We start from the raw sequence: 12,176 nt of genomic DNA on the forward strand, positions 1-12,176 counted from the left end.
CCTGCCAATTCTTCCACATTCGTGGGCGAAGTGCAGTAAACGTGCTCGTTCAGGTGTCCCCACAGGAAGAAACCCAGGGGATTTAGGTCACTTGAACGTGGTGGTCATGCAACTGGACCTCAACGTCTGAGCCATTTTCCTGGAAATGTTCTGTCCAAATACTGTCGCACATTAATTCCAGAGTGTGGAGGTGCACCATCACGTTAGAACCATATCCTCTGCCGATCATGTAGTGTAACATCTACCAGTGCATCAGGCAGATAGTTTGAGAAGAATGTATGACACCTTCGTGCAGTCGAGCAGTCAGTCAACATGCAGGGACCCGAACACCTATCGCCCAATAATCCGACCCAGATGTTGATACCAAATCGATCTTGATATCCACGGCCGCGGGTGACATGCAGGTTAACCTCACACCAATGGAAGGCACTGTCCGTGCGGTTCTGGGCGCTGCAGTCTGGAACCGCGAGACCGCTACGGTCGCAGGTTCGAATCCTGCCTCGGGCATGGATGCTTGTGATGTCCTTAGGTTAGTTAGGTTTAACTAGTTCTAAGTTCTAGGGGACTGATGACCTCAGTAAAGTCCCATAGTGCTCAGAGCCATTTCAAAAAAATGGCTCTGAGCACTATGGGACTCAACTGCTGAGGTCATTAGTCCCCTAGAACTTAGAACTAGTTAAACCTAACTAACCTAAGGACATCACAAGCATCCATGCCCGAGGCAGGATTCGAACCTGCGACCGTAGCGGTCTTGCGGTTCCAGACTGCAGCGCGTTTAACCACACGGCCACTTCGGCCGGCAGAGCCATTTCAATCATTTTATTTATTTATTTATTTATTTATTTATGCATTTATTTTACCTGGCAAGCCTAGCAGCACATTCACGAGTGGCAACACCAGCCCGGTTATCAGATGCACCAAGGACTTGAAGCACATCCACATATTCATCGTTTGTGTATGCCATACGTCTGCCACATTGGTTTAGAGGTTTGCAATGAGAAAATTCGATACGTGTACTCATGTATGCTGCAATCTGTTATGGACGCGTTACTCCGCTCGCAACTAGTCCCTGTCTGGTGAATAGCGCATACAGTATAAACACGTCGTCAGTCCTGCGCGTTGTTCCATCTAACGGCATTACCCCTCTGACAGATATTGTTCTGTATGATTCATCCCGACACCACTAATTGTGAAATGTTCAGTTTCGAATTACACTGTTTCCCTAATGGTAATAGACATGATTTTTCCACAATCCCATCGATAGAATAATAAAAATAATAATAGTAATAATGAATTGAGAAACGTACTAAACAGCGTTACCAAACTTAATGTTGAAAGGTATAATTACTGGACCATGGTAATAACACATACAAATAGTAACCGAGTTTGGACCTTATTGGCAAAGCACGTTGCTAGTCCTACTGGTAACGTAAGGCCCTAACGAAATGTAATGTACCTGAACGAGGCAAGAATAATAGTTGGTGCTAATCTGTGGGATCACTGGACGAGGGTACAAAGAAAACAGGTTTCGCATCTGGTAGATGAAGTGGTGTGAATAAATTCACGCCCACGACGTGGAAAGAGCTTCTTTCAAAGCTGACCAATCTTCCATTTCAATGATTGCAGTATGTAAGTGCATATGTTTTCTAGGGGACCGGCTGCAATCGCTGTTGATGATTAAGTTGCCTGATACCATACCTCCTGCACTACATTTACCAAATAAAAAACATATGCCTCGACCCGCGATCGGACCATCGGCATCCTGCATGCTAACCCAAAACTATCCACTGCACCGACTGTAGTGCACAACTAAAATGTGCTGTTGGAGGTAGTTACCATACATGTGGTTAAACTGTTGCCAGATTGTCACTCTTTAACGTCCTTTGTCTGCCGGATGTCCTCGCCAGACGAAATTTTGTGAGAGACTTCTTTTTTTTTGTCGCTGGCATGTGAGGAGTCGCGCTGCGAAAAGCGCATCACCCTGTATATCTGTGTAACGAAGCTACTTCTTCGCCACCGCAATCTGCTTCAGCACCTCAAGAGCTATATTAATTTCATTTTCCTCTAACGCGATACCTTTGATCCGTGCCACCGCTGCGTGATAAAAGGCCTTTTTCTTTGCACTGTATGATTAGAGGTTTCCGAAAAATCGAGAATCCAATTACTCCCCTTTCGTAACACTGTTAGTTCCACGAAGTTAATTTTATTATCTTTTTCACTATCGAGCGTATATTTAATATTCCCATGCTGTTGGTTAAATGCGTTACGAGCAACTGATACTTGCCACCCTCCTCCCTTTATTACAAGGAATGTGTCATCCACATAGCGTTTATAGAAAATAAACCTGTCCGCTAAACCATGTATTGCTGGCAAATGCCCTCGACTCTAAATCATTGATAAAAATGTCCGCTAGCAAGCCTGAAAGGTAATTGCTCATCGCTAAGCCTAATTGCTCATGTGTTGGTACATTCCCCATCGAATTAAAAATATTGTAACTCAAGGTAAACTGCCCAAAAGTCCATAAACTCTATTATTTCCCCTTTCCACATGGCGTTATTATGCAATAAAATCTCTTTTATAATTTTAAGTATGTTTTCAATGGGGACGTTCATATACAGATTAACGATGTGAAGAGACACCCTGTGAGCTGAATTTCCTTAGCCTCACTAGCACAGACTGCGCTATTCACCATAATGTAGTTTTTTTGGAATTTATACGCATTGTTAAGTTTTCTAAAAAGTACCTTATCCATTTCTGCCATAAGTACACTTCTACCGTTAACGATGACACGCATGCTCCTGTTCTCTTTATACAACTTTATCTGTGCGTTCAAAGAGGGTAATTTAGGGTTCATACTGATCACTTTACGTATCTCGGCGGGGAGTAGCAGCATTGCGCCCCTTCAACTTTCTTCACAATGGCCACCTGATAAGATCTAGTGGGGTTTTTAACCACTTGTTTTACGTCATTTTGTGTTAAGAAGTGCAACACTTTATCCTACATTTTGCGCACTGGAGGCCAATGTGTCGACATAGAAAAAGAATTTTTGGTTAAGATAGCAAAAAAGAAACAGAATGTATTGTTTAGTCAGTGAACATGTTATTTTCGAAGCTCGCCGCCGTCGGTGGCCTCTAAAGTTTTACCTGGTAACCACTGGTGCTTCTGCACACCAGTTTTCTAATGTCCGTCGTATGCGGTGCATTTTACTGTTGTTGGGTCGGCCATGTACTGCTTTGATTACTTCAGGGGCAGATTCTGTACATGGGCTGTCGCCCGTATTTGTCACACTTTGTAACACATTATATAACTTGTAAGACAACTTGTAAAATACAACCATGACAAATTTGTAAACCTTACGTGTATATCACTGTGTTATAACTTTATTAAGAATATGTGCCTCATTTGTGTAAAGTTATCATGTCAAATGTAATCTTTTTAGGATGTGTATAAAATGGACACAGGAGTCCGAATCTAGTCGCAGTCAAGAAATAAGAAATGTATTCTCAATGCAACTTATGACGGAGCTACAACCAGCGGGCTGCAAGTTCGCCAATATGGATTTCTATTGACGAAAACACAGATGCATCGTGACAGTATGTGTGTAGTGCTGTAGGTGGTACTATGAAAGCAGCGAGCAGATAATTTCTTCTTAATATACAAATACTCGGCAGAAAAAATCATTCCGCTGTTGCCAAATTTTTCAGTGACTTTCTTGTTGACAAAAGGGACACGGTATAAGAGTGTATTGTTATTTCTCAGCGATGCTGCTCCTTATATCGTTAAAGCAGTAACTGGATTAAAAGTTCTTTACCCTAGATTAGCTCACTTGACGTGCCTTGCTCACGGTTTACACTGTGTCGTTGAAACTGTCACAAGTCAGTATAAAGACGCGGATCTTCTTCTTTCTAGTGTGAAGAAAACGTCAAGTCACCAAGTACAATTAAAAAATTGCGTAAACTCCTTCCGCCGGCCGCAGTGGTCTAGCGGTTCAGGCCCTCAGTCCGGAACCGCGCGACTGCTACGGTCGCAGGTTCGAATCCTGCCTCGGGCATGGATGTGTGTGATGTCCTTAGGTTAGTTAGGTTTAAGTAGTTCTAAGTTCTAGGGGACTGATGACCACAGAAGTTAAGTCCCATAGTGCTCAGAGCCATTTGAACCATTTCGTAAACTCCTTCCAAATTTGACTTTACCTCCTCAGCTAGTTCTAACTCGGTGGGCGACATGGTTAAAGGCTGTGGCATACTACGTGGAACATTTCAGCGAAGTGAAAAATAATTCGAATTCCCTAAATGCAGAAGATGCAGTCAGTATTGCCAAAGCCCAAGAATGCCTTGCTAAGAAGGGCATCCAAGAAAAGATGCTGTACATTCATAATGGTTTCTCCTAAACACATTACATTTTAAAGCTCCAAATAATTCCTTGGAACTCTGGTGTCTGCGTCTCCTCAGAGTTGACACGACTCAGTGGTGCTGGTTGTCCCAGTCGGTATGACGTGGAACGGCGTCTGTCGTTCACGACAACGCCACCCTGTAACTAGTAAGAAAACACAAACTCCTCGCGTGGCTTGGTCATATTTCAGATATAGTCTTTCGTGATTAATGTCAATATTTCGATAGAGCAGCGCGTCAGAATGTGTAAGCCGCTTTTGTTTCTTCACTGATATACGCGGCAATTGTACCCCTCGATGACGCGATGACTCCCTTGGCCTGAAATGATGACCATCAGTTTTTTTTTAAGTCCGCGACAGACTTTTCAGCTTGCGTGAACTGGCTAACTGTAGTTCTCCTTTTTATTGTGCCCGGTTAGATAATGCATGTTGAATATTAATAATATAACGTCTTGAATCTTCAATCCATCACCCAAGTCGTGGCCACATTATGGAATTGCGAGGATGTTAAGTTAATGAATTCTTATTCCGTCGTCAAGACGTCGCTACGTCGCGTGTTCAATAAATACACGACCTAATTCCAGAGACAACATATACTTAAGCTATGTTCAGAATGCGTCGTAATCTTGGGACAAATCGAGGACAGTTCACTGTTAAATAACCATGAATTCACTTTTCACTTCATAATATTCTAATAGTCAATTAATTTTCACTCATACACATGATACTGTCTATTCAGTTATGTAGGCGGCACAAAGAATTAAAGTTTGAATCCAATTTTATTGTTCCTTGTAATTAATTGTCCCTACGCTGAGCACGCACACCGACTTCTCACTCAGGGAACTGCTTCCGTTTGCATCAGTAATCCTGTCGTTGACGACAACTTCCGACAACTCGGCGCAATTGTACGTGTTTGCGTTTGTTACGTACTCGAGACTAGTAATTGTTTTTCTGTCGGCGATCTTTCTATTTCAATGTCCTTGAATGTTCGTGTTTATTGAGTATCACGAAGGCTAAGTCCCATCACAAATCTCGTACGATTTAATTTCGTCACGAATCTCCGTTTTCCGTTATCTTGCTAACGGTAAAGATGACTTCGCTTTAGTATGACTTCCGAATAATACATCAGTCTATATCACAAGACTTTCAAACTTCAGATTAGCTTAAAACAATCTAGTAGCGCTTTCATGCTTGCAACTATCGCAATAGTACTAGAGAGCGACTAGATAGCAACTGAAGCTAACATTTCCATTTCCGAGCTACGTTGTATTCACATCGAACTTCTTTTTCGATGCGGCTACAACTCTCTTCTATGGTAAATGTTATCTTTGACCAGTGTACCATCTGGACTTTAACCTTCGTTATTAATTATTTTGCAATTCTTTGTTGCGTATCCTGTCATATTCTTTCATTCAGTCTCTATTCCATGATAAATATTATTATTCACATGACATTCCTGTTGATCAAATTATCACAAGTGTAAATTTTGTCGTCAGTAGCTGCCGTCACTGTCAGGATGACTGCTTTTCCTACTTCTTTTACAACAAAGAGTTGTTTATTAGGGTTTCTGTAATTGGCGTGTTACAGGACATCCACTTTCGCTGACGGTAGAAATTTTAGTAAACATTTAGTAACATTGCTGTCGAAAATACAACAGGTTGCAATACTTGCGTTGGAGAAACTGAATTATGTGCTAGAGAAAAATTCCTGCTACAATACAGTGTGTCAAATTTTTAAAAAGCTTTCTGGTGAAGAAACAAATATTGAAGACTAATTCATCGAAGAAGAACTGTGGTGCTTTTCACATGCGCCTGTGACGTCATGCGACGTCGAAAGAACATTTTCACTGTACAAATCATTCTTCTCTCATAGACGCAAGAGATTAAGACAGAAAAATCTCTAGATGACTTTCCTTGTGTGCAGTAACAGCCTTCAATAAGGTAAGAGTTCTATGAAACTACCTATTTTATTGTGCTTAGAAGTACGGGCTTTTGGTACGAGTTGGAAGTCAACTTTGCTGCTCCAGACCCGAGAGCCCTACGCCACTACTTTGTTTTGTTTCGGAGCATGAGGAAGAATAGGCTGCCATTCCCTCAGACATTCAGACACTTCATAAAGGCGAAGTATGGGCACATCCCATATTAATATCCACTAATAGATGTCCGCATATTTTTCATCACATTGTCTAAATATTCCGTAAGCCACTACATGGCGCATTGCGGAGGGTACCTTACACCGCTCCTAGACACTCGTGAATGGAACGACGAGCCGTGATTTCTCACATCTTTTTACGTGTTGGAATTTGCGCGAAGTCAATCCATTGTTCAGTTGCAACGTGCATGCCACCGTTGATTCAGCACGAAGCCGCCTCTACACAAACAGATTTGTGACTGGCGTACAAAATTCTTGGAAGTTGGTCGGCCACGCACGTCTGATGACGATGTCGAACGTATCCGAGAGATGTTCACACTGAGTCCTGGGAAGTTCACAAGATGGGCAGACCAGAATCTTCAACTTCAAGCCAGGTGCGGCGTGTTCTGGAACGACGCCTGCATAAGAAGTCTTGCATGTTGCAATTACTACAGCAATTACTTCCCGGCAATAGTAACAGAAGATACGAATTCTGCGTTTCATTTCTCCTGGATATGACAGAGACCACTTTTTCCGAATCGAGGTTTCATCCAACGGCTAAAGTAAACCGCCATAATGTAAGAAGCTGAGGGTCAGAAAACCCTCACGTAGTCGTGGAACGTAAAGAGACTGGCCGAAATTAAATGTGTTTTGTAGTTTCTGTTCACGAAGTTTATGGACCTTTGTTTTTTGCGGAGAAAACTGTTACAGGAATGTCATAACTGGCTATGCTGCAAAATTGGTTGTTTCCTCAACTTCACGAAGATTCCAATGGTTTTATTTTTGTGCATGACAACGCCCACCTCACTTTCAGTTAGAGGTGTGGTGTTATCTTAACACCACCATACAGCAACATACAGCAACCTTCGTCTACCCAGAGACATGCGCAGTGTGTTTCTATCTTTCTTGATTTGCCTGCAGTAAAGAACTGAAATCTGTTTTTGTTTTTTTATCACCCTGTACAGGGAGGGGGGAGGGGGTCTTGTTCGAACATACCAGTAACAAATCTCGAGATGAAGGAGCTTGCACGGGATAGAGTTGCATGGAGAGCTGCATGAAACCAGTCTCTGCACTGAAGACCACAACAACAACAAAACAACAATAGCAACGTTGGATTGGAAGAGGTGGACAACAAGACCTAGTTCATTGCTATTGGCCTCCCAGGTCACCAGCCCTCACACTTTGTAATTTCTGTTCTGGACGGGCAAATAAAAGACAGGTTGGGATGAGAAGTTCCGCCTTATGCAATACACCTTATTTCTTTTGTTTCACCCATACATGTTTCAGCACTTTTGTGCTATCATCAGTGGGTTCTATTTATTTTTAACTGTAAATTTGTTGTTAACATATTAATATTTTCGTCGTTTACAACATTATGTAAAAGTTGCATTTATAACTTAATTGGCGAAAAGTAACATACCTTACATTATATTATTGTCCTCTTGTTTTGGTAGCTGTTATGCTACACAATATACAACATGTCATCTGCAAACAGCAAAACGTAATTTATTTTCTATTTGTTATGTATTTACGAACGGAAATAAGACTGTATCGCGTTTTCTTTCTGTAACTTACAGTTTTGAAGTTGTGGTAGGTTTTCCTGTTTTGTTGGCGAAGTAAATGGGCTTACTTCTTTGCCTGTGTTCGTGTGGCAATGCAGTTTATAGATTATTCAAAACATAGGCGGAGTTTTCGCTGCCATTACGTGTTGTTGTGGTTGTGTGGCGTTCATTTATTTCGTAGCGTGTTCTGTTGGCTGAGACGCGCGAGTTTGAGTTGTATTTGGTGTCCGTTGTGTGTGGTTTATGTGGGTTTGTCTGTGTGTGATGAGTACTGGGGCAGAGAGGGAGTGTGTGTGTGTGAGTGAGAGAGAGAGAGAGAGAGAGAGAGAGAGAAAGAAAGAAAGAAAGAAAGAAAGAAAAGAGAGAGGATTTATGTGTGTGTGTGTGTGTGTGTGTGTTTGTTTTACTTGTACAGTTCTTCTATTGTGGTGAAGAGAGTTTTGTTGCACAGTGATGTGTATTCATTGAGTACTTTCTTTCCTTGGGCTATTGATTTTTGGATGTGGTAGTTTTCTTCTATAGTTAATTTTTGGTATAGGCTGCTGCTGGTTTTTAGGATGTGAAGGTCAGTTTCAATGTTTGTTGGGTGGTGGTTGTGTGCTACCAGGTGGTCTGCAAATTTTGAGTGTGTGCTATTGCTTTTCAGTGCTCTGAGGTGTTCATTATATCTGGTTCTGAAGGTCCTGCATGTTTGGCCCCAGCATCTTAGCAAGCACGGAGACAACAAGAAGAACTGCACCACAAGATGATTATAAAAGACAGGTTCTTTGACCTATCTATGGCAGCTATTCTTCAAGATCTGTGAAATCAAATTGTTGAAATGTCAATTCAATAAACAGCCATCTGTTGATTCGTCTGTGGAATGAAGCGGACTACCGTTGAGCAATGCACGTTGAGTGTGCGCTAAAGTGTCTGCGCGAACGTGAAACTCTGAACCGTCGTCTACCCAGAGACCTTTCTTAGCTTGTCTGTAATAAACAACTGAAATCTGTTTTTTTTTTTGGGGGGGGGGGGGTCACCCTGTACAGGGCGCATCCCAAATATTCGAGCAGTACTCAAGAATAGGCTGGACTAGTTCCTATATGCCCTCTCTCTTTTTTTCGGTTGACAACGGAACATCAATCTTGAAGGTATTCAACATTAGTATTAGATACTGAATCTAAGTAGCTGGTTACGCAGCACACTACCAATGCTGTACAGAACATTACGGAATTCTTTTTCCTACACGTCTGCATTAACTTACATTTTTTCACATTTGCAGAAAGCTATGTTCCATCACTCCAAATAGATAATCTGTCCGATACAGATACTTCTGCACTCACTCAAAGACGGCGCTTTCTGTACGCTACAGCATCATCACCAAACAGAGGCAGACTGCTGCTGACTGCAATCGTCACACGATTTACGTACATACAAAATAAAAGCGGTCCCACCACACTTCCCTGGGGGCACTCCTGGCGATACCCTTATCTCTGATGGACAGTCACCGTCGAGGACAACATACTGGGTTGCGTTATTTAAGAAGTCTTCGGGTCACACACACGTATCTGGTAATTTACTCCATATACTCGTACCTTCGTTAAGAGTCTGCAGTGGGGCACAGTGACAAACGATTTCCGGAAATCTATGAATTTAGAAATTGCCTGTTCTCCTTCATCCATGATTCACAGGAGAGAATGGTAACCTCAGTTTCGCACGAGCGATGTTTTCTAAAGCTGTGCTGGTTCCAGGACAGAAAATTTTCCATCTCAAGGAAGTTTAGTACTTTCGAACTGAGAATATCTTCTAGAATTCTGCAGGAAACCGATGCTAAGCAAGGCGTTCTGTAATTTTGCGGGTCCGCTCATTTATCCTTCTTATATCCAGGTGTGACCTGTACTTCTTTCCCAGCGCTTGCGAAATTGCGGTGGGCGAGAAATTTGCGGTAAATCCAAGCTAAGCAAGGGGCCAGTGTTGTAGAGCACTATCTGTAAAAGCGAACTGAGATTCCATCCGCAAGTGGTCACTAGTTTGCTTTCAACTCTTGCAGTTGCTTCTTTACGCCAGCGATGGCTATTTGTAAGTCGTGTATACGGAAGTCTGTGCGACGGTCAAACGGTGGTGAGTTTTCAAGCGCGAAGTTTAAAAACTGTGCTGTGCTACTGCCTTCACTGCCACACAAGACTGCTCTGCTAGTGCCTGAACAGAGGTTTTCGACCGGCTTAGCGATTTCACACAGGACCAGAGTGCCCGGAGCTGGAATTACGCGCCGCTCAGTACGGCGAAATGCGGAAGATGTGTTCGGATTTCCGCTCTGGACCGGCGGGCAGCGCCAGAAACACGGGAAACACGCCGCAGCTTTGATGCAAATGGGCTGCAGCTGCAGTGTCCGGCGCCACAGGACAACGGCTGCCGGCGGCGGTCTGCTCTTCCCCCTGACCCAGGACTGTGGCACAACCACAACCACCCCCCCCCCCACCACCACCACCATTCTGCCCGCCCACACAACTTCCACGTCTCATTCTGCACACGTCACGGGCACAGCCGTCTCTATTGGTCCTGTGGTCAGTGAATGATTAACACCATGCTGCCGGCGGCGGCGTTTGGAGACAACGTAGCGAAACGAAATGTCAACAGAGCACCAGAGTCCGGTGCAGTGAGACGGACAGCTAACAAAATGGAGGACACAGTACACCTAGCACCGTCGGTCACTGAAATTGACACACACAAAGGCAGCATGCAAAATTCACTCCAAGACAAAGAAAACGACACACTACGAAGGAGTTACGCAAACTTGTCACAAATTGATATTCATACGGGTACGGACGGAAATTGCAAAATTGTCAACTTTGGCGGCCGATGGATGAATGTGGGACGTTGCAGCGCTATTGGCTTGGATAATAAACAGGGCACATCTCGATACGCTTATCAACATACACTCCTGGAAATTGAAATAAGAACACCGTGAATTCATTGTCCCAGGAAGGGGAAACTTTATTGACACATTCCTGGGGTCAGATACATCACATGATCACACTGACAGAACCACAGGCACATAGACACAGGCAACAGAGCATGCACAATGTCGGCACTAGTACAGTGTATATCCACCTTTCGCAGCAATGCAGGCTGCTATTCGCCCATGGAGACGATCGTAGAGATGCTGGATGTAGTCCTGTGGAACGGCTTGCCATGCCATTTCCACCTGGCGCCTCAGTTGGACCAGCGTTCGTGCTGGACGTGCAGACCGCGTGAGACGACGCTTCATCCAGTCCCAAACATGCTCAATGGGGGACAGATCCGGAGATCTTGCTGGCCAGGGTAATTGACTTACACCTTCTAGAGCACGATGGATGGCACGGGATACATGCGGACGTGCATTGTCCTGTTGGAACAGCAAGTTCCCTTGCCGGTCTAGGAATGGTAGAACGATGGGTTCGATGACGTTTTGGATGTACCGTGCACTATTCAGTGTCCCCTCGACGATGAACAGTGGTGTACGGCCAGTGTAGGAGATCGCTCCCCACACCATGATGCCGGGTGTTGGCCCTGTGTGCCTCGGTCGTATGCAGTCCTGATTGTGGCGCTCACCTGCACGGCGCCAAACACGCATACGACCATCATTGGCACCAAGGCAGAAGCGACTCTCATCGCTGCAGACGACACATCTCCATTCGTCCCTCCATTCACGCCTGTCGCGACACCACTGGAGGCGGGCTGCACGATGTTGGGGCGTGAGCGGAAGACGGCCTAACGGTGTGCGGGACCGTAGCCCAGCTTCATGGAGACGGCTGCGAATGGCCCTCGCCGATACCCCAGGAGCAACAGTGTCCCTAATTTGCTGGGAAGTGGCGGTGCGGTCCCCTACGGCACTGCGTAGGATCCTACGGTCATGGCGTGCATCCGTGCGTCGCTGCGGTCCGGTCCCAGGTCGACGGGCACGTGCACCTTCCGCCGACCACTGGCGACAACATCGATGTACTGTGGAGACCTCACGCCCCACGTGTTGAGCAATTTGGCGGTACGTCCACCCAGCCTCCCGCATGCCCACTATACGCCCTCGCTCAAAGTCCGCCAACTGCACATACGGTTCACGTCCACGCTGTCGTGGCATGCTA

This window comes from Schistocerca cancellata, chromosome 2 (genome assembly GCF_023864275.1).
Source record: "Schistocerca cancellata isolate TAMUIC-IGC-003103 chromosome 2, iqSchCanc2.1, whole genome shotgun sequence".
Taxonomy (NCBI): Eukaryota; Metazoa; Arthropoda; class Insecta; order Orthoptera; family Acrididae; genus Schistocerca; species Schistocerca cancellata.